Source organism: Barbus barbus (genome assembly GCF_936440315.1).
Source record: "Barbus barbus genome assembly, chromosome: 14".
In the NCBI taxonomy this organism is placed as follows: Eukaryota; Metazoa; Chordata; class Actinopteri; order Cypriniformes; family Cyprinidae; genus Barbus; species Barbus barbus.
This window is the reverse complement of record NC_136742.1, coordinates 10,357,671-10,381,168: the sequence shown is the minus strand read 5'-3', so window position 1 is coordinate 10,381,168 and position 23,498 is coordinate 10,357,671. Positions and strand designations below refer to the sequence as shown.

The following is a 23,498-nucleotide window of genomic DNA, read 5'->3' as shown; positions in this document are numbered from 1 at the left end:
ACACTTTTCAGTAGATTTGATTGTTTTACCCTAGTCCCCCAGTAATCCTCTAAACACAAAGAATATCAATACACATATAAAATGATGATGATCTAAAAAAAATAATAATAATAACAAATAAAAATAAATCTGAAATTAAAAAGGAATAAACAGACAAAAAAACTTGAGTTAAACAGAAATGTTGCCATGATAACTGAAATAATTTGAACGCACAATAATACATAAAACTACATTTTAATCTAGCATTTCATTTGTAATATGATTAAGATGTCAATTTCACCACAAAATGGATGGCTCAAGGTGTGGTGAAAATGGCATTTGTTAAAAAGACCAAATTCTCTAGAAAATCATGTATAAACATTGCTGTACATTGTTAGTGGAAATAGAGGACACATTAAATAAACTAGTAGTAAGAGGTTGAAATGTGTTATGAGTAAATTTGATTCCTCAAGAGAGCACAAATTGGCTCATAGTTTGAAGAAACACTGACAAACCTGACAGACAAACTGTGTATATCAATGAGAAAGCCACTAGGTGGCGCTGCACATGTGGAAAACAGGACTGGAAACAACAGCAGCTGCGTGTGTTTGTGGAAAAGGGCTGCGGCTGAAGTTTCAGAGAGTTCAGTCTCGGGTCATTAGAGGGGATTTTTTAGGACACTACCTAGACACCAGACGCCACATGGCATTGTGGGACGGGCCAGATGCAAAGCAGGACATCATGCTTTCTTTTCCTCACGTACTTGAAAATAGGCTTTAAAAACATCACACGGCTGAAGCACTGCATATTACGGAGAACAAGCTTCCTCAGTCTATAGACCGAAGGCTGAACTGAAACACTCACTCTGAGCCTCTGGCATGTCACAAACATGCAAAAACGTGACACGCTTAAACGGTTTAGAGTGGTGACCCACCAATCTCAGAGAAACAACCCAATCACCATGCCACCTGACTAGTTATTGTGACAATAATCCAAAAAGCTTCCACTTTGACTGTCATTGGGATCACGAGTCATGCGGTAAATGAGAAAAAATGATGACTCACAATTTCACACAAAATAAATATTCAATTCTCAACATATGCAGCTATAGCTTTTGTTTCCATGATGTTACCATGGAAATGACTCCACAGAAAGAAAAAATGCAAAGCAGCCCAAACTGTCTTATAAACCGGCCCACACGAAACCTTCGCCCACAGAGCTCTGCAGGTTTCAAACCGCAAAAATATCAAATTCTACATCTCTCTACCACGTGTGCTCATTTATTAATATACACTTCTGTCCAAAAGTTCACTTTTTTATGTGAAAGACATGTTTAATTTATTCAGAAAAAAATCATTGTTATAATCTTAACTTTCTATTCAACAAAAAAAAGGAAAAAAAGTTTCCACAAATATTAAGCAGCACAACTTTATACATTGATAATAATCTTTTCTTAAGCAGAAAATCAGCATATTAGAATGATTTCTGAAGGATCATGTGACACTGAAGTTTGGCGTAATAATGCTGAAAATTCAGCAGTGCATCACAGAAATAAATTTTTTAAATATATTAACATAGAAAACAGATATTTTAAATTGTAATAATATTACTGTTTTTACTATATTTTGGTCAAATAAAAGAGACTTCTTTTAAAAACAAAAATGTTTTCAACTTTTCTGTAGTATTTCCATAGCTACATTATTTAGCATTATCATTAATTTATTATTTATTATTAATAAATTGCATGTATTACACTCTTAAAAATAAAGGTGTTTCACGATGCCATAGAAGAACATTTTTGTCTAAATGGTTCCATAAAGAAGCTTTAACATCTGTTTCACAAAAGGTTCTTTGTGGCGAAAGAAGGTTCTTCAGATTAGAAAAAGGTAAGAAAGAGATGGTTCTTTGTGGAACCAAAAATGGTTCTTCTATGGCATTGCTGTGAAGAACCTTTTGAAGCACCTTTATTTTTAAGAGTGTATTTAAAGTGTTTTGAATTATTCATTTGAATTATTCATTATAATTGCCTGCCTGAAAGTGATTAATATTTAAATGCTTTTTGGATTCATTTGAAAAAGCTTCCAGGGCACTTATAAGACTGTAGAACTGTTGAAACATAATTAATAAATTAAAGTTACAGTAATTTTACATAACTTTACGTTAAGTCAATTTTGAGAGGGAATTTGTGGAATATGAGCAATCAGAAAACCTTCATTTACTTATATATTTACTTATTTATTCTTTCTCTGAAATCAGGCCAAATGCCTTAAGGGAATCTAAGAGTAATGAGCTCTAGCTTATGTTGCTGACAACATAAATTAGCTAAAATATTTAATGAACGTGAGAAGCAGGGGATTTGTAGAATTATGGGTTGAATCTATTTAGCTTTCTGTAACCTTGTCTGTTCATGACATGACCTTGTTTGATCAGTCTGTGGACAGATGAACGAGAGTGTAAAACTGTATGTAAAGATCGGAAATGTACAGGCCATTGTGGCTCCATGACTGATGACTTAATGATGCAATTGACGGTAAAGATTGTGCATGTTCGTAACCACTGCACGCATCAGAAGGGCAACACAAATCACCTTCACATGTGTCCATCTTGCGAGGGAACGTCAGGTTGAATGTTTGCGTGTTGGGCCTGATGGTGTGACAGGAATGATTAATGTGCGAAATCTCGGAAGGCTGTTAACAGAGACTGTGGAAAGACGCTCAGAGGCACGGAGGAGGCTGAATGAAGCGAGGGATAGATCCGGATGAGAAAGAGCGTAGGAGGTGTCGCTGTCTTGTTGCAACCTGCCGGGGAAACAGACACGCTGAGCCTGAAGGAACGAGTTCAAGTAGTTGAACAGCTCAGTTTTTCCCACCTTCATTTACATGTGTTCCCCCTCAATGTGTCCAATAAAACATGTTCATTAATCTTTCATCTCCCTATAGCTTTTGTGCCTATGTTAAACTTCTGTAAACAATTTGCACAAACCTGCAAATTAAAAATGTATGACCTTTGTCGTTATTGATGTCATTATTCCTGTTTGTCCTTCTATAACTTAAAGTCAAAATGAAGAAAAGTTCAATTTGCTTTGTTGCAACTGGTAAATCTCTTGGAAGGGAAAACAAAACACACTGAATATGATTTTGCTTTTAAAAACTGAGACGTAGAGTAGTGAAATTAAAGGCAACGCTTTTTAAATTTGAGCAGAAAAACAAAAACTGTTCGCAGTCAAAAATGATTGCATTGAAAATTAATGCGAGGAAAATTTAATCTAGTGGAAACATTTTGTACTGCGCCCAAACAAAAACGTACTGAAAGCTCTTTTTTCGATCAACCTCAAATTTGGAACTCGTGTACATTTATGGCTTTGATTTTCCGTTTTGAAAATGTATATTTAATTTAAAATAGCGTTTTTGTGCATTTTTTCAGAATAATAACCTAAACTTGTGGTGACATAACAAACAGATCATAACTATTCCATAATTTAGTACCATAAAATCCCCTAAAAATACAGAATAAAAAAAAAACATCACCAAACTAAAATATAGTGCATTCATTTTTATTGAGAAAAAAATAAAAAATTACAAAATTAAATAAAAATCTGTCATTTCTGACCAACTGGTGAGCACCACCAGAGGAAGAAGAAAAAAATAGGTCGTAACAAGTTGGTGTTTTTCAACAAATCAGTTGAGTGAATAATTAAATGACTCATTCATAAAACACAAAATAACCTACAGAAAGAATCACTAAATGAATCAAGTGGCATCACTAATAGATCATCATATCACAACATTAGCAAAGCAGCAGAGGGTTGTCAGTACATTAACAAACATGTTGTCCTTCCTAAACACAGAACGTATCCTGTCTGAGCATTGCTTACATTTCTGAAAGGAAATGTAAGCTACTTGACTGCTATTTGACAGTTATACTGCATGTGTAGAGTTACTGGTTGTTTGTTAACCCTCTTTTTTCACTTAAGAACAACCACACACAAACACACACGCACTTTGCTCTGAGGCCCCTCTGAGCCCTATTCATCCATATTTCATTCGACATTCAGAGGGAAAGAAAAATAAAACAACCTATGGAATAAGCCTTGAGGGAAACGATAAGAGACCGTTAAAATGGGAAGTATGATCTTTTGTGGTCCAGCGAGTACGAATGAATAAGAATAAGTGTGTTACTGTACTTTCTCTGTGTAACAATAATAAAAATACGCTCATGTAAGCACGTCTCCAACAGAGAACAATGGCAGCTATTCACCAACACAAGGAAATATCAACATACTGCAACAGAAAAAAAGAAAATATTGCTGTCTGACACACCGTCTACACTGGAAGTGAGCGGCGACGAAAGGTCATAGTTAAAATAATAATAAATGAAACGGTTCACAACGTAAGCGCCCAATTGTGTGTTCCTCCTACTACGTGAGACATATTGTGTAGGTGTGTAATAAAAGTGTGTAATAAATATCAGAGAGACCACCCAATCACACTCCCACCGCTAGGATTCACTCGCCTCTATCCCACCAGAACAGAAAGTAAATGCGTTGGTGGAAAGTCCTGGTTTCCTGGAGTTGTTCATGCACCAGGTTCCTCGGATCACAACCCTGCCAGCTCTCGCTACGACTGCGCAGAGTACAACCACTGAACAAATTCAATTAAAAGCACAGCTCTCAGACAACTTGTGTCTATCCTTTGCTCTCATATCACGGTTAGGGTTGCAAAATTCTGGGAATTTTCAAGACTGGAAACTTTCCATGGGAATATATGGGAATTAACGGCAATTGATGGGAATAAACCGGAAATTTGCAAAATTGCAGGAACTGGGGACTTAAATGTAGTTGAGAAAAAAATCTTGCTGCATAATCTTGGTTAAAACAACCAGATGTAATGCAATTTCAGTTGAATTTCTACCCAACACATTGCTCAATCACATGCACACTGCTTACTGCAGGGCTTTGAGGCCACGCCCCCTACATGCACTGTGCTATCCTCCATAACATGAACAGATCATTTCTTAAAGAGCCCCTATTATGCCTTTTCGAATATTACCTTCCATGCAATGTGTCATGTAGCAGTATGTGAACAAACTTACTGCAAAGTTGTGAAGCTGAAAGTGCACGATATATAAAGTTTAGAGATGCACCGATTGACCGGCCAGTGATCGGAATCGGCCGATTTTTCGCATGACAGTCCGATCAAAGCCACAGCAGAACTGGTGAGTGTCTCCGAGCAACACACAGCGGTGTTTCGTTACTTAATGAATCCACGTTTTTGAACGAATCGAGTGAGTCAATGTTTCAGTGGCTCATTCATAAGGACGGTCACTTGCCTCTTTCTGAATGAATCAGCCGTTTGAATGAATACACTTGACACTTGCCGCCACCTACTGGTGGTTTAGTCACATTTAAAAGTATCATTGCATTTTTCCAACATTTATTTGTATGTTTTAATCTTATAAAATTATTTATGCATTTGAAATTTTGCAGTGTAAATGCTTTTATGGCACCTCAGCTTCTGTTTCCTCAGCAGTGGATAGATAGAGTTTGTTAATAGTAATTTCATTTGAATAGTAACAACTCTACAGTTTCTTATTATGCTAACTGAATTAATTTAAACAAAGTAAGAATTTGATGTGAAAGATGATACATTTAATAAGCATATGGGGAAAAAATGACCATTTATAAACATAGTGGGAAATGACATTTGTTACATACAGCAACTCATTTTTACATTAGCCATTTCTTCCTCTTTCCAGTCAATCCAAATATGTCATTTTTAAAATTTGTAGTAGTTTGCATGCATATGAGCCTATGATCAAATAAAATGATTATATTTATGTTTGTATATGATAGTTTTATAAATTTCCCAAAATTTCCAATTGATTCCCAAAAATTCCCATGAATTCCCATAAATTTCAAACTTGGAATATTTCCAAAATTCCCAAGACGAAGTTCCCCCGGAACGTTTCCGGAAATGTTCTGCCCCTTTGCAACCCTAATCACGATACACAGTTCTCAAACTCTATTTTCATCATATCTGTAAGGATGAGGTGAAGATTTTGCTTTAGTTTAAACAAAATTGCTTAAGATCTTACAGACTGTGCAAAAGGTTTGCAAACTTTATTACATTTTTATATGGGGTATATATTTGGTGTATCATTCAAAATAAATGGGGGAAAAAAAGTTTATTTATTTTGGGGAAAATAAACTAATTTTTCTGATAAAACTTGTGTTTGCTATTAAAAAAAATAAATGCAATTTTTTTTTTAATCTATCTATCAATCAATCAGAACAATAATAATAAACCTAAACTTGTAATAAATGGATCATAAATATTCCATAAATATAATTTTTTTTCTGGCTGTCTCATTTCTTCATTTTCAAATGTTAAACCGTCAAGCTTGGTGGAAAACCACAGATTTAGATTTTGACTTATTAAACGGCCCTGAATTTGTAACCCTTTCACCAATTAGTAACTAAGAGAGTAAGTGCAGCACAACTGAAAGGCTTTCAAGTCAATGCCAAGATTATTTTGCCACAGGTTCTCTTGCTTAAATGTCATCCAGTCGTGTGTGATTGAGTGTGTCGTAATTTAGACAGACAGTGAGAAACATGCTGTACCTGCATGCGCCTTGAAGTGAAATCAAATTAGAAACGTTCAGGCTTGAAAAACTGTGTGCAATTAAATGAAATGAAACAATGAAATTCATTCTGCACTGAAGCATCTCACAGGCCTGATTAAAATCAGACGGATGAGTCAAACAGTTTGTGTATGTCTGCATGTGGCTGTCTGCCTGACGGAAAGCAAACGGTGTCTGCCAGAATTCTGCGGTAACGCAGGCTTAAAGTTAAGGATGTTAGGAGAGACAGAAATAGAGCGACAGGTCCAACAGCTACTGCACGTGAAACACAATCCTGCCCGCAAATTTTAAGGAAAAGGATGTTGACGCTTGTCCTGAAGAGACAGTAGCGGGTAGCTTGTTTAACAGCAGATTGTGTGTGTGTGTGTGTGTGTATAAAAAGGAGGTGAGAAACGGCCAGCCTGTCAGCACTCTAATTATCATCCAAAGAGAGAGAGAGACTATAAAAAGCCAAGGTCACAGCACATGCTATGGCAGAGTGCTGATCAGAAGCAGAGGAATTTGACGAATGGAGTTGAGTGTGATGCTGATGGCTGATGATAGGCCTGCTGTGTCTGCATGTGTTTACAAGCCATCAGGTTGAGGAGGAACACAGCCCTTGCAGAAAGAATATCAGGTACTGGACGTTCGGCTGGAATCTGAATTGCAATTACTGTTATTTTATTTTTATTTAGCCTAACACAATCATACCAATACTATTTCATCATTAAAACATAGTAACATTCTTCTCATTACACTATAATTAAGTTTTTAAAAAGTTCATATGCACTGCATATAGTTTGGAGTCAGTAGTATTTTTTATATACTTTAATTACTAATAATCTTCATATATATATATATATTATATACATTATATATATTATATATATATAATGTATATAATAAAATAATTATAATACTTTAATTCATTAACAGATGCATTAAATTAAGAAAAAAACAGTAAAGATTTATATTGTTACAAAAAAATCTATTTCAACTAAATGTTATTCTTTCAAACTTTTTACACCTACACAATAAATATTAAGTGGCATAACTCTTTTCAACAATTATAATAAGGGAGAAAATACATAATACATTTTAAAACATTTAAATAGGAAACAATTATTTTTTATATTTCACAATATAACTTTTTACTGTATTTTTCAACAAATCCTTGGTGAACTTGAGACTTTCTTCAAAAAAAACACATTAACCCCAAACTTTTGAACAGTAGTGTAAATTACACAGTCATCAAACTTAATTAAAATTAATAAAAAATAATTCCGCACAGCATCACAAAAAATAAATAACTACACATTTTAAAGAATTAAAATAATAAATAAAAACACAGTTTGACATTTAGGCTACATCATGTTTAAATGACAGAATTTAAATTAAATACAAACATCTATAGGTGGCATTTCAAATAATGATTATTCATTTCAAATTAAGAGTTTTTTTTTTACCATATTAAACTGCAGTTGAACGAAGTTTTAAATTTCATACATTTTTCATTTACTTAAATGTGCAATTACAACTGTGCATCCTGTCTGAAACCATTTGAAATGCATCAAACATTCATAAACTCTAAATTGAATTGGACCTTGGAAGTCCATAAAAAGTCACATTCAGCATCTTAGCGGCTGATGGATCAAAACCTTGCCGGTGAGGCGTTTGAGGGTCACACAACTGTCACAACATCTATGAACTGCTGACTGGACAATTTCCCTGTCACATTGACAAAGAAAAAAAGAAAAGATGACAGTAACCTGTGCTCGCTGTGCTTCTTTTACATGCGATTCAGTAAAGATCAATAAGTGTGCGTGTGCCGGAGGTTGGTGGTGTCAGCAGTCCAGTAAGTGGGCAGCAGCAGGCGACGTGCGTGTGTGTGTGTGTGTGTGTGTGCTGATTGAAGACTCCCGTGGGACGAGAGCAGCTGGCCTGAGCCCAGATCCGCTGCCTGCATGGTTTCTATTCCCTCTCTCTCTTCTCTCCTCTTCCACTCCATCGTCTAGCATGCCTTTAGTTTTTTTCTGTGCCCTCTCGCATGATTTAATGCACTTGCTCAGCCAAATGCCCCATTCCTGCCTCTCTATGAGCCCGATTAAGAAGCCAACAGGAAACTCCATAGGAAACAAGGGATTCTGAGAGGAAGCGGCAACTGCAGACCGGCAGCAATAGGAAAAGGGTTATAGTCATAATGACTGACACACGGTCATGGTACACATTCACTCTCTTAAATAAACAGCACAGCGGCACTAGAGGAAATGGCAGAGTTTGTTATCTAGTGTTGGTGTTTATAGTTGTGGTTTTGAGTGTGGAGCAGATCAGATAAGCAGAAAATCACTACACCACAATTTTGAATGACACCACAGCAAACCACAAACACTCACACTGGGACCAAACACACACACACCAATCCTTGTTCATACTAGTTTGTGGGGTCCTAATGTCCTCATAAAGATAGTAAAAACAGATATATAGTACGGGGTCCTTTAATTGTTAAAGCTTTCTTATATAAAAATGTTAAAACATCCTAATAATAATATAAGAATGTTAAAACATCTATGTTTCATTTTCATTTGATTAAACGATAAATAAAATTAGTTTTTTGCCTTCATTTGATTACTAATAAATAAGTAAAATAAACACAGAATTTCTGAAAATTCACAGGACCCTACAACTGTAATAAATAACAATAACAACAACAACAACTATCTATAACTTATCTACTACTGATAATAATAATAATAACCAGTTAACTATGATAACTAATTAAATTATAAATGAAGTCATTTTTATTCATTCAAAGATATGCTTTTGGTTATTAAAATTTAATTAAAACCAGAAATATCAAAACAGAAAACATATTTCTGTAACGGTTAGTGGTTGTAGAATCAAACAAAGACGACGGAGTAGACTAAAGTAATTTTAATAGCTTCAACACACATTTGTGAACATTAAACGGAGACAAAGACTAGGGGAGAACTGAGGACTTGTAAAGGATAGGAAGCAAAGGAACAAACGAGATGATTAATACAAGACAGGTGAATAGAATAAACCATGATTAACTAAACTAGAACAGGAAATACCAAATAAGGCCAGACAGGAACTAAACAGAAACCAACACGTAACAATTTCATGGGACCCTACAAATTTAATTTTAGCTAAACTTTAGCAAAAAAAATAAAAAAATGCTGTCAAATTACATAAATTATATATGAACATTCCAGAAACAAAAATGAATGAAAAAAAGGACTTCACAGGGCCTTAAATATGAATTACACACTTTCATAACCAGTAAGTCTCTTAAACCATCTGCTAATTTGATCTTTTCATGAAGGCAAATGCTTTGTTCAGGTTATAAAATGTAATGCGGTGAGATTCTTAATAATTCATGATGTTAGTATATAATACTTTTTTAACCCAGAAAAATGTTTAATAACTTTTTTTTGAAAATAATGATCAAGTACACCTTTTACTTGACATTTCAGCACATTACAGTTTTAGAGTGAAATCTGAATGAAGTGAATTGAAACTTCTTGAAATAGGTATATTAAAAAAATTCTAAACCATAAGCCAAAATGAATACTAAGTCCATTTCTTACAACTTTCCTTCATGCTCAACTAAAAGTGCATTCATGATAAAGGCCTACTAATCATCCATCCATTTCATCAATTTTGAAAATGCAGTTTCGCACATCTTTATCCATGACCTTTACCCTGTTATGAAAGGAGTGCATTTCTGAATCATACCTCAAACCATGTCATAGTTATTCAAGCATGCAAAACATCTTTATCCATGACCTCTACCCTTTTATGAAAGGAGTGCCTTTCTGAATCATACCTCAAACCATGCCATAGTTACTCAAGCACGCAAAAAAAACCCCAGCAGTATTTAAGGCACAGAATAAAGAGTAATGCGTTTAGAAATCGATACAAAGGAAGTCCTGACCCTTCAGATTACTGTGACTGCATTATTGAGTATTGATCCACTGATCTGAAGTTAAGCTTTTGATATGGTCGCCATTGCAGCATGTCTCACTTGTAGGGCTGCAACTAACGATTATTTTAATAATCGATTAATCTGTCGATTATATTTTCGATTAATCGATGAATCGGATAAAAAACCAAAAACAAGGCATTCATTTCCAACCCTTTATTCAAAAACAGAACTAAAATATTTAGAAAGTGCACAAACACGTTGCTCCTTGAACATCCCAGAGCTGTTATAATAATAATAAAATAAAATAAAAATGGACTAACACAAAAAACATACACATGTATGCTTTACATCTGCCAAATATATAGACTTTTTTTTTTAAATAAAGTGCCACCTGAGCTGCCAGAACAACAGGGGCGTGTCTAGAGCATTTTAAATGGGGGGGCCAGTCTGGGGCACTGCCTCAAAAGAGGGTGGCCGGGGGGAGGGGTTGGATACATGATGTTAATAGGCCTATATTATATAGGCTATTAATTGCACAGTGTGCGATTCATTGGTACGCACAGAACTTTGTGAGATCGCGATGAACAAAGAGTGACATCTTTATTGGTTATGAGCGCTCTTTGCAAGCTTTCTAGGCAATCCATTTAAAATGTAGAACTTTGTTTTTTGCACACACACGTTGCAAAGTTTTGGGAATGACATCTGCATATTTATGCAGGATTCGTACTCGAAGTAGCAGCATATTGATAGTAATAGAAGGGACAAAATATGTGAAAATGTGCATTAAGAGAGCACCCCCACTTATTTCAGAAGCAGCTTTGGTGATTATGTCTGGAACCTGGTTGATATGCTTCTATAACTATATACAAAAACAACAAAATACAAATGCACTACATAAAATAATTTAATAAATGCATATTTACAATTTAAGCACTTAACTAAAATAAGTATTAATAAAATTAATAACTAGAGAAGGCTAACTATATTCAGCTTGCTTCCATTTAGTGAGAAAAGCCTACCCTTCACTTGAATTAGAAAAAAAAAAGCTTTTCTGGTCTTCAGTGATGCGAGGATAACGTTTGAGCATACACACAATATCTGAGTGAGACCCGAGCCAATTCATAAAAGAACAATGTAGATTTAAAAGCACACGTCCAGTTTTGTGCGAGTGAAGGAAATCCGCTTGCGAGTGGAGAGATGCGTGCTCGCGCATTTGTCATTTAGATCACGCTAAAATGCCTAAAATTAATAAAGAAGAGAAGTAAGTGGCCCTAGGTAGCTGACTACACATGCCAAGATACGCCAGATGCAGAAAATTTAACAGGATTTGTTTGAATGTCAGAACTTGTTCTCTACACTACACTGCAGACTCACACACTCGCAGATGCACACACTGACACACACACACACTTACTTTGTTCAGACACTTTGCATTGCAGTTAACACACTTTTTCTGTTTATTTAGTGTGAAATGCTCCCACACCTTGGATGACTTGGGTTGCACGGATTTCTCTGCCTCCCATGTATCTTTCCTCTACCTCCGCTCGTTTTTTTATTTTAGCTCCGCCCTGTCTATGAGGCGCCGAACTCTGCTAGCATCCGTGCGCGAGAGAGACCGAGTGTGTTCACTCCGCTCCGCGCTCAACTAGTTTTTTTTTTTTTTTATAAATCAAACGTCTCCGCGTCGCGCGACAACGAATCGATTATGAAATTCGTTGCCAACTCTTTTAGTAATCGATTTTTATCGATTTAATCGATTCATTGTTGCAGCCCTACTCACTTGGCCATTAAGTGACATGTCAGAGTTCAGAGGTCGCACCGCCGGATCGGTTTACAACCTTTACTGAAGCTCTATTCTGCAAGAGTTGCCCAAAAGGGACAGCACTGACCCACTCTCAAGAAAGGATTGGCATATGGAACCCATACTGGCCCTCAGCCTGATAAACCATCATGCTGCTCTGTAAAGCCGTCCACCAGCTGAGTATGATTAGAAGGAAATCAGTAGAGGCTTCATTTGAACACATCTCAGCAAAATCCAACAAAGCAAAATCGAACCCCACTGACTTTCATTGTATGTGAAAAAAAAAAAAAAAATATATATATATATATATATATATATATATATATATATATAAAATCACTCTATTGCTGACTTCTGAAATGTTGGTATCACAACACTAGACTACCCTGCAGAACTATTTCCTTTGAGAATGCATGTGTGTTACTGACACTCCCTCTGCAGAACTCCACAGTATTTTTCATCAACATTAATTCCATGAGTCATCGTCATATTTTCACTGCACATCTCTTTTCACATCTCGACGTCTCGCAGCTGGGGCGAAGATGAGACCAAACGGCACACTGGCTGCATATAAATCACGTACACTTCACTTCTGTCCTTTCATTGCTCCACACGCTTTCATTTGTTCTTTGACTTGCTCCCTCGCAGCGTCTTTCTGACTCTTTCTTGTCTCTCCCTTGAGATAATTCCAGTTGGCCCTCAGGGTTTTGTGGGAGAGACGAGAGACATGCTAGAGCCTGAGAGAGCAGGTACAGACACAAAGATGCAGCAAACAAACACACACTCGACACAATCACAGAAACAATGCCCAGAAAAGAGCTAGTCTATAAGAGAGTGTAACTGTTCCAAAACCGGTCTACGTCAAACCTACTCCAAAAGGTTACAAACTTTAGATTTAGTCGTGAATAAAATCTGAGAGCTTTCTGACCCTCCATAGACTGCAATGCAACTGATACATTCAAGGCCCAGAAAGGTATTTGAGGACATCATTAAAATAGTTCATGTGACATCAGTGGTTAAAATGTGATTTTATGAAGCATTTTGATTTCATCAAAAATATCTTAATTTGTGTTCTGAAGATGAACGAAGGTCTTACGGGTTTGGAATGACATGAGGGTGAGTAATGAAAAGAATTTTCATTTTTGGGTGAACTAACCCTTTAAATAACAACATTTCATTCTGAAAAGTATTAATACAAAGTAGTTCAGTGTAATTCAGTGGATCATCTAACTTGTGCATGCTATGCATGTTTATACTTTTTAAGAGTAAAACACTGTTAGCTTAGCCACATGCTAACATGTCACCCAATAATGAACTCTGAGACAAATTACGATTTAAGTCTCATTACTGCAGCTACTAATTTAAAGGTCCACTGAAGTGCCTTGAAACAAGCAGTGTTATTCTATGTGGTGACGTAATTTCAACTGAAACAGGAAGACAGGACATATCGTAACCCCGCCCGCTTTTTTAAATAGCCAATAGCATTTGTTTATATCACAGCTTGGACTAGAGTCCTTGAGCTTGGTAAAGCTGTATTTGACATGCACTACGTGCCATTCACCGTACAGAAAATACTAATTCTGTGAACAAATGACTGATAAGAACAAATGACCAATAAGAAATTGTATTTGGCATTACATAATTGTCCTCAGAAAGTGTGTGGTTATGGATCTTGTCATCTCCACCACTTATGAATTCCCTTTAACAAATGTAGTTCAGTGAAGAGGAACGCAAACTCTCAGTGACCCAAATCTGTTTGTTCTCTCAGAGGTCACCAGGGCAAGGACTTCGTGTTTATAGCACCACTACGCAGTTACCAAGACTGTTCTGGATAGTTAGAGGGTCGCTAGTTTGTGCTAGTCTTGTTCTGTCATGTTTGAGGTGGTTGCTTACTGACCCATTTCAAAAGAGCCCATCATCAATTCAGTTTGAAACATCTGTGATGTACTCCAATCGTTATAATTTCACTCTTCAATCTTTTGTGTTTTACCCTTCTGAATCTGACCGTCACAGAACAATGTTTCATTGTCTTTAAGTGTGTGCGTGAAGGAAAGCAACAGCTGGGGCTAAACAAACAGCTGTATCTCTTCGCCCTCGGTTCTCCTCGTCTCTTGTTCTCATTCTCCCAGCTTCCCTTGAGAGCACTCGCACCTACGTTTTCAAACCGCTCCATGCACACGTCACACAAACACCAAAACCAAAACCAAACAGCATGACAGGCTCAGACAGGATGCAAAACAGCCTCAAAACATTGATTTGAACTCCCTAAATATAGACAAGACATTGTTCTCTGCTTGCGTGTGCATGTTCCCGGCCCGTCCACTCCCACATAGGACAAAGACTCGCTCACAGCTTTTGAATCTCTCGGCAGGACAGATAATGGGTAACGCCGGGTCCGCCCCACACCCCCTCAGCGTGTGTGACTTGTTTGGGCGGACACTTGAGGCTCTGAGCAACATGTCCAGGCAGAAGCTAACTAAAGGCCCCAGAGGAACAACCCGGAAAACGGCTGACTGCAAAAGACAGTGGCTATGAAAAGCCATTATGAGGTGAAGAAGATAAGCAAGGAGAGAAAGACGGATACACTTCCCATTTTTGCATCGCTTCAGCGCCGGATGCACACAACCAATGGAGGATGTGAAGTTGCTATTGACACACAAAATCAGACTCAAGCAGGGAGAGAAAGACTTTTTTTACTCCTTTCCAAAAATATAGCTCTTCCCACAAAGGGAAAAACAGTCGCTGTGAGTGTGTGTGTGAGTGTGTGTGTGTGTGTTTCAAACAGGAACTTTGGGATAATTAAAGCAGCAGAGCCAGAGAGGACATTAAAGAGCGTAACACAGCAAGAAATCACACAGGCCTTGTGTCTGAATAATATGCCTGCTTCACTACAATATAGTAAGTGAAAAACAATACATAAAATGATAAGTATGTCCAAATTCATAGTACTCATAATCAGTAGTCCCTGTTTTAACTATTTCAGGCGAGACTGATGGACATTTTACTCTCTCATGAGGCTACAGGAGAGTATTTGTGAATGGAAGTTAGGGCTGTGCAATTAATTGAAATTCAGTTTCGATTTCGGCTTCCAATGATTATGAAAATATAATAATCAAGATAAAACGGATTATTGCACCCCAGCAGTGCGCTTTCACTCCTCCATAAAAGCCCATTTCCATGTAACGTGACTTTTGCAAAATGGGATTATTAAAGTCGATTTAGATTTATTCATGTTTTTAAAAGTGCGAAAGAAAACTTGAGCTGTTCCTCAGGAGGCTTGAGCTCAGAGACGGAACAGAACACGGACATGTAAGGCCGTGTTCACACTTGGCGTCTTTTTTGACTAGAAAAAGTTGACAAGAGCGTTTTTTTAATGAAAAACAAAGCTGGCAGCGTCTGTTACAAATAGCAGCTGAGAGCGTCTTTTGTTGTCATAGCAACAGCTGTAACAGTAGCCTAGCGATGTGTACTGCAGAAATGTCAAGAAAGAGTAAAAAGTTGGCTCTTGCGTTGGCTTTTGAAGTTAACGGGAAAGAAAATGTCGATTCACAACGACGTTTGTGGGCGCACGACATTATACGGGGAAGGAACCAATATTATGATAGAGTTTTGTGCTCATATCATACAGCTCCTTGTGCTCCGAAACTAGTACGAGCAGTCTATCTACCGGCACCTTCTCCATTTTTCTTCTTGTTGTTATGGAAACGACAGATCTCGCTACTCGCTTGTCATTGGTCAGCTGTCAAAAAGGCGCTTGACGTAGGGCGTTTTTTTTCAGAAAAGTTGAAATTTTTTCAACTCGAAAAAACGCTCTGAGCTGCAGAAAAACACGCCGGCGATGGCGTTTTAAAAAGCGCTCAGGACTTTTTGGAAAACACGGTTTACTCCATAGGATTATAATGTAAAACAGACGCCGGCAGCTTCGAAAAAGACGCCAAGTGTGAACACGGCCTAAAGTAATCTTTTAGTGCCTAAACGGTCAAATACACACCAAATGTGTCAAAATATGGCGCTTAGTGATTATTCACGTAAACCCTTGTCGGTTATGTAATAAATTAAATGTAAACAGATGATACAGGCTATATTCCTGCTGCCAACTGTGGGCTTAATATTAATCAAACATCAAAAGACAAATTCAAAATCACTCACTGCTCTTCACAGAAGGTCTTTTGTAGCTTGAATAAGAAACACAGGAAGTTCAATTCTGACAGTGAAGGCTATGCTGTTTTATTTTACATTTGATTATTAAATTTCTATAGGCTGTTAACTGAATACTTTAGATTTGCATCAACAAATTGGTTATATGTCCCACTAATAATCTGTTAAATAACCGTGATTACATTATTGACCAAAATAATCGTGATTATGATCATGTTAATAATCGTGATCAACATGGTAGACTATATTATGTGTGGATTGCATTCAACACACATCCTTAATCAACAGAACATACTTTTTAACGATCGCAAAGTTTCTTATCAAATTTAGAAGCTACTCGGACATTATGTTGTTTTGTACAATCTCAGGCTGTGTCCCAATTCACTTAAAGGAGACCTATTATGTCCCTTTTTACAATATGTAATATAAGTCACAGGTGTCCATGTGTCTGTGAAGTTTCAGCTCAAAAAACCCCACAGATCATTTATATCATTTCGAAAATGCCTATTTTGAGTGGAATATGTGCCTTTACAGCTAGTTCCTCAGATACTCAGCTAAAAAACATCTGTTTGGTTTTAATTATCATGTCTATTGCACTGAAATAATGTTTTAAACCATATTAGTTTAAACAAGCAATAAATATCTTAATACAAAACGTTTGTAATTACATAAGGTCTGTAGAAAGGATGTGAATGTTATGAGGAACACAGAGGAAATTTAGTCACACTGAGTTCTGAGACCTTACACTGGGCGTTACCCACAATCCTATGTTGCAAAACTGTGGTGGCCTAATGAACTGCACATTTCTCTGATGGCAACATGTGAAGAACCCAACACAGCGATCACTAATCTCTCTCTCTCTCTCTCTCTCTCTCTCTGAGTGTATTAAGTGCAATGGACTGGACACAGGTGAACACATTGGAAGACAATCTGCCTCAGAAAGATAAAGAGAGAGAGATTTATACATGTATACAAGCTTAAATCACATAAACAGTACATATCAGAAACACTACAAGAAAAGTAGATTTGAGGAAGGCAATGAAATAGCGCAAGGGAAGAATGGAGACGAAAGACAGAGAAAAAGAGAGAAGCACAAGGACAGTCCAAGTTCATCATCTCCATATGGCAGACAGCAGAGGCTCATGGGAAAGAGCTGTGACTTCTGTCTGACACTCTGTATAACTAACTGTATATCATTCAGATATATATGCATATATGTTTGGAAAGAATAAACAGAATTAAATAAGACAGCCATGCATATTTGGAGGCTTTTAAAAGTGTCAAGTGGACTTTTATAGTTGCCCCAGCTTGCCCGTCTACTGTCTTTGACGTCGCAGCAGACAGGGCAGGCAAACACGACAGGCAGACATGTCTGTGAAGGGTTTTGGGACTTTGTGTGTTCTTCTTGTGCCTTCAACTAAAATTTGAAATAATGTCATATAACAAAACAGAATATACCGTTGTCCTAAATGCAAAGTTTTCAAACTCACACTAGTCACTAATGATTTTAGGCAGAGAAGAAAAGAAAAAAAAACACCTTTCTTCTTCCCAGCAGTATGAAATAATTGATATGTTACTTTAAATGTTCTGGATTTCACAAGTAACCTAAACTATGATGCAAACACAAAAAATATATGTATATATACATTAGGGGTGTCCCCGACTAAGGATTTTCATAGTCGAATCGGAGTTTTCGAATCTTGCCGATATTCGAGTGACAGTCGAATCATATGTTTGGGGGCGGGGCAAAATACAAAAAACCAAGAGTCAAGTCAGACATAATTACTGACGTTAACACAGGGAAAATGTGTAACGGACGACTCGCAGATACAAACGGGGTAAATAAAGTTTTATGCTTTGATTAAAAGATAAACGTCAGCAAAACCCTAAGAATTCACAACATTTTTTTTTACAATAGTGCTCTCATTATAACGTTATGTATATGACAGTAGTTATTATTCTGCATTTCTTTAACTCATCATTTATCTCATAGCCTATAGGATACGCTTCGTTATTTATACAACAGAATGTTAATATTACGACTTATAGGCTATGTGCACGAAATGCTATGCAAAATAACAAATGATTGCACAATATTATGCATTAATTTGTTGTTTGTCACAGGGAGAATCACCGTACCTCAATGAAGCACTTTACTGCAGTGCAACTCAACCAAATGCATCATATACGAGATAAATAATATATAGGTTACACGATATATAAACCGGCTGAAATATTTTGAAATCGGTAAGTTGTACCCTACCTGATTGAAAAAATCCAGTCTTTAACTCTGCCTGTGTTAATTTGAGTCTTGTTAAAGATTTAGGCTAAATCTTTAACTTTAACTAAATCTTTAAATCTTTAATCATACATATATAAATATGTATGTACAACCACACACACATACATATATATATATATATAATTTCCATTTAGTTCGTTGAAGTATTAAAATAACTCAAATTAAATAAAACTAAAACTTCATAAAAGACATATACAGACATAATAAATTCAGGCATTATTTAACTAAGATTAAAATAGATAAATACAAATCACGACAGTATAGTTTCAGTAATCCTAAGAAATAACACTACCAAACACATGCTAAAAACAACAACTTACTTACACATAGTAAGAAATGGTTATAAAAACTAAAACAGAAGTGAAACCAGTTGTAGAAATAAGATATAGATATATTCACGCACATTAAAATATTTATTTGAAGCTTCTTTCTTTTCAGATTCTTAATTACAGCATTATTTTAATAGGCTGTATATTAACTTTTATGTGAGGTAGTTTTATGTGAAATCAAAGATATAAGCACCACCATATTTCCAAAATAAAATCATAACACCCCGCGAATATTTGACTGAGATTGGGAGTCGAAACAGGCTCCTCCAATCGAAGCATCGAATCTTTGTCTATTCGGGGGTCACCCCTAAAATATATACATATTTAATGATAAATATCTAAATTATTACTATTGATTCTAGAAATACAATTGCTAATATGTATTTTATGGCTGTCGATTTAACATCTTAATCTAATTAATTAGTTATGAAAAAAATAACCTATTAATATTGTAACGCAATTAACAAAAAAAAAAAAAAAAAACATGAAAATAGAAAAAAATATATTTCAAAAGCTATTTTTGTAATATGCACTTCATGGTTTTCTCATGTAGCCTAAAAATGGCTTCTTTCTATAGATTTCTCAGTCATGTGTGATTAATAGGTGGTTAATTAGAATGACCATGTTGTGTAATTAATTAGAATAAAATATAATTACACACAAATATATTTTTTGAAAAAAACGTCAGCCACAATCATTTTTAACATTGATAATAATAAGAAATGTTTCAGCAAATTAGCATATTAGAATGGTTTGTGACTCTGGAGACAGAGGGGTGCTCCGATCAGGATTTTTGAGGCCGATCACCGATCACAGAAGGTAGCATCTGCCGATACAATCACCGATATCGATCTTTTTAAAGCATTCTTTTTATCATGTAGAATTATTTAAAGAGATGATCCAAGATTTTTAGACATTTATTCAGGGCCTGAATTTCATTTTTGTAAATTAATTCCCCTCTTAGGTGACTCTTGTGAGAGGGGATTTTTTAATTTGAAGGGGTGGAGCCCCACACATTTTTCAAAAATATATATCTCACCTAAATGTTTGATCATGCACTGCATTTTTGTTTTGACAATCGTGCAATTGTTGCATATTATAGCCTACAAACAGCACAAGCCTGATTTCGTGAGCTGTATGTGAGGTGGCCTTTTACACCTGGTTCACACATACTCCGTTTGCAGTGCGTATGCAGTCCATGCGTGGCATGTAAGCGGTGCAGAAGCAGCACTGACTGTGCTTTCATTTTTGTGTCAATCCATGTTCATATTTACAGCAAACAAAGCGCAGTCACTTTAATTCAGCGCGTGCAGTGGAAACAATCTCTGCACTTCTGCAGACGCACCGCTCCTGGAACGCACTGCTGGACCGCAACTGTGTACGGCACACGCAATCTGTTAACATGAGCGCGGAAAAAATAGGCATACGCAATACTGAACCTGGCATTATGTATGTGCTCTGCGAGTGTGCATTAAGTAAATGGAGCCTTGTGAACATAAGAGACTTTTTTCAAAAACATTTTATAAAAAAATTATAGAAAAGTAGTGTACACACAAAAGGAATGACATATCAATATTCTTCTGGAAATGACAACAAGCATGATAAAATCAGGCCAGATGTAAATAATCGCAACAATGTAGTGCATCCTCTAATCCTTCAAAGATTTCTCATTTAATTTCTATAAATTCTCTTAAAATTCTGAAATCCCCTTCAATTTGATGTCATGAACCTCATAAATTCCAGATCCAGGTACCAGTTCCTCCTCTGACTATGTATCCCAGCAGTGTGATGAAAATGAGCACTTTAATAATGAGCACCAATATCAAAGTCAACCAATTAGATTGGAGCATGTTGTTTTGCCATTTTTATGCATAATCTGCACCAAACGGTTCATGACGATGTGTGTGCAGTGTGTGGGTTTGTCACCTGGGACTATCCATATCATTACACACCAGAGGAGACCTACTTCTGCTAAAAAAGCGCACAAACAGCACCAGTGTTGCATGTTGATAATGGACTGACATTTCCCCAACACAGAAGTCCAATACAAAAGATGTTTGTTTTCATGTAGGACAGAAGACAGTGGGCCAAAGTTGACATGTCACTGGGTGTGTGAGTAAGAACAAGAAAGAGCGGCCCTCCTGTTACAGGCACTCCCGTTCTTCTGAAGTACACACCAAAACACACACCCCACACAGCTGTGAGCAAGCGAGCACATGTATGTGTGCGCGTGAGTGTGCGGTGAGAGAGGGGAAGCTAGCTCTCACCAACTTGCTCAATTGTGACATGGTTTGTGCTCAAGAGTTAAGTCATGTGATCTCTTCCTAAACATCTTGTTTGAGAGGTGAGAGAGAAACTTGCATTTTGATGTCGATGTTTGCCGTGACTGGGAGCTAACAAGAGACGATCTCTGCAGTCAACAAGCACCAGTTTTGGTAGCTTTGACCTATATTAGAGAAATTCAGCACAGCCTTCATGTAAATAGCCGTTCACTGCTCTCTTTACATCCATCTCTTTCACCTGGTGCTTCAGATATAGGTCAACAAAACCGCATTCCGTACAGTCGCATATTTTTATACACACACAGACGTTGATATTCACTGATATCTTTTTGTCCAGATCTTAAAAAAAAAAAAAGAAGTTACAAATGTAATTCATACATAGAATGACCAAAATATATCTCTTATGATTATCTTTTTTTTTTTTCCAAATTATTTACTGATCTATTTTTTTGTATTTTTACGGGAGACAAAGTCGTATATTTTTATACACATATACAGCTGATATCCACTGATAACTTTTTGTCCAGATCTATTAGTTTAGTTTATCAAAAAAAAAACTAGATTTATTTCCTTTTCTTTATCATAGACATCTTAATTGCCATTGACTCATCTGTAGGGATGGGTACAGAGAGAACCGGTATTTTTTTGGACCGGTACGTAATTGGGTCAATACCGGACTACCGGTAAGCTTCAGGACAAATGATACTGTTATCGATACTTGCGTTGTTTCATCTCCGTATACTTCAATGTTAATGACGAATTAGAAGCTGTTGCGTGTCATTTTCCTTCACTGAATGATGTGGCCGTCGTTTGCTCGACATGCGTGTGATATCCGTGCGCATGTGCGGTGTGTGTTTGCGTGCAATCAGTCATCGCGGCAAGAGTGAAACGTTTGAAAGTTTGGGCTCACGTTACAAAACTAAAAGCCACACCAGTGTCAGATGCAATATATGCAGTAGAGTAATAGTGAACAAAGGAATAACAAAAGTTATTCAGAGCGCGTACACTGAAGCGTGCGGAAGTTACACTAAAGGCCGGTCAAACAGCACATGATTACTTGGTTATCTTAGTTATCGTCTGATTGCGCTAATACTGTCAAAAACATACAAGGTTTACATATAAACACAGTTAGTTATATCTAAAGTGCAAGTAACCAGAGAAACAGATGTGTGCAGCTCTTAAAGGGACAGAATGCTGTTAATTAATGCATTCTTCAAAATAATTTTTATGTTTAACAGAAGAAAGAAACTCAGGTTTAAAACAAATTGAGAGTGAGCAAATGATGACAATTTTCATTCATGGATGAACTATTCCTTTAAATGTTAATAAAATAAAACACAAAGAGAAAAATAACTCCCTGCTCCTGACTGAAGAACTTTAATACAGTTGCTAAAGTTCAGCAGTAATAAAATAACTTGAAATTTTCAACAACTTTTCACATCATATCTTTTTTGCACCAAATAGTATCGATAAGTACCGGTATCGATAAGCAGTATCGGTATCGATAAAATGTAAACGATACCCATCCCTACCCATCTGACAAAGCATCATGCAAAATCTGCACACAATCATCTTCTTCAGCTGACAGTCATCAACTCTTCTCATTCCCATAGACACACTCACAAACAAAAACTAGGGTGTATCAAACCCAGTGGTTCTCAGATAGAGATTTACAGGTCTGTACAGGGTCACAGAAAGTCTGGATCCTGAAGTAAAACCAGTTGAGAACCACTGATCAAAACCATCCCGAGTGAGGATGCTATGAAAGAGACAAGATCCCACACATAACCAAACAAGGATCACACGCACTCTTCCTCGGTCTCACATGCATGCAACTGACCATACAAGGTGACCAAAAACTAGATGAAAGGTTATAGATAAATTGCACTAACACATGCCATTTTAAGTGCTCTCTTAAACGAACAAACAAATGAAAGGTACAGTGGTGCCTGAGGTCAATGTCAGGAGACCATGTGAATGTGCCATTGAGTGACGCCGTCATCAGTCCATATGTCATAATTTAAACTCAGTTTGTGGTAGAACAAAACATGGTTTAACTAAACTAATCATCAGTGAAGACCAT

At 36.6% G+C, this 23,498-nt stretch overlaps 1 protein-coding gene across 4 annotated transcripts in view; it reads right to left on the bottom strand.

Moving 5' to 3' along the window:
- The window catches only part of LOC306879732 (ras-specific guanine nucleotide-releasing factor RalGPS2-like), a 132,388-nt gene that overhangs the window by 96,610 nt on the left and 12,280 nt on the right, over positions 1 to 23,498 (bottom strand). The gene's annotated exons all lie outside the window — the stretch shown is intronic.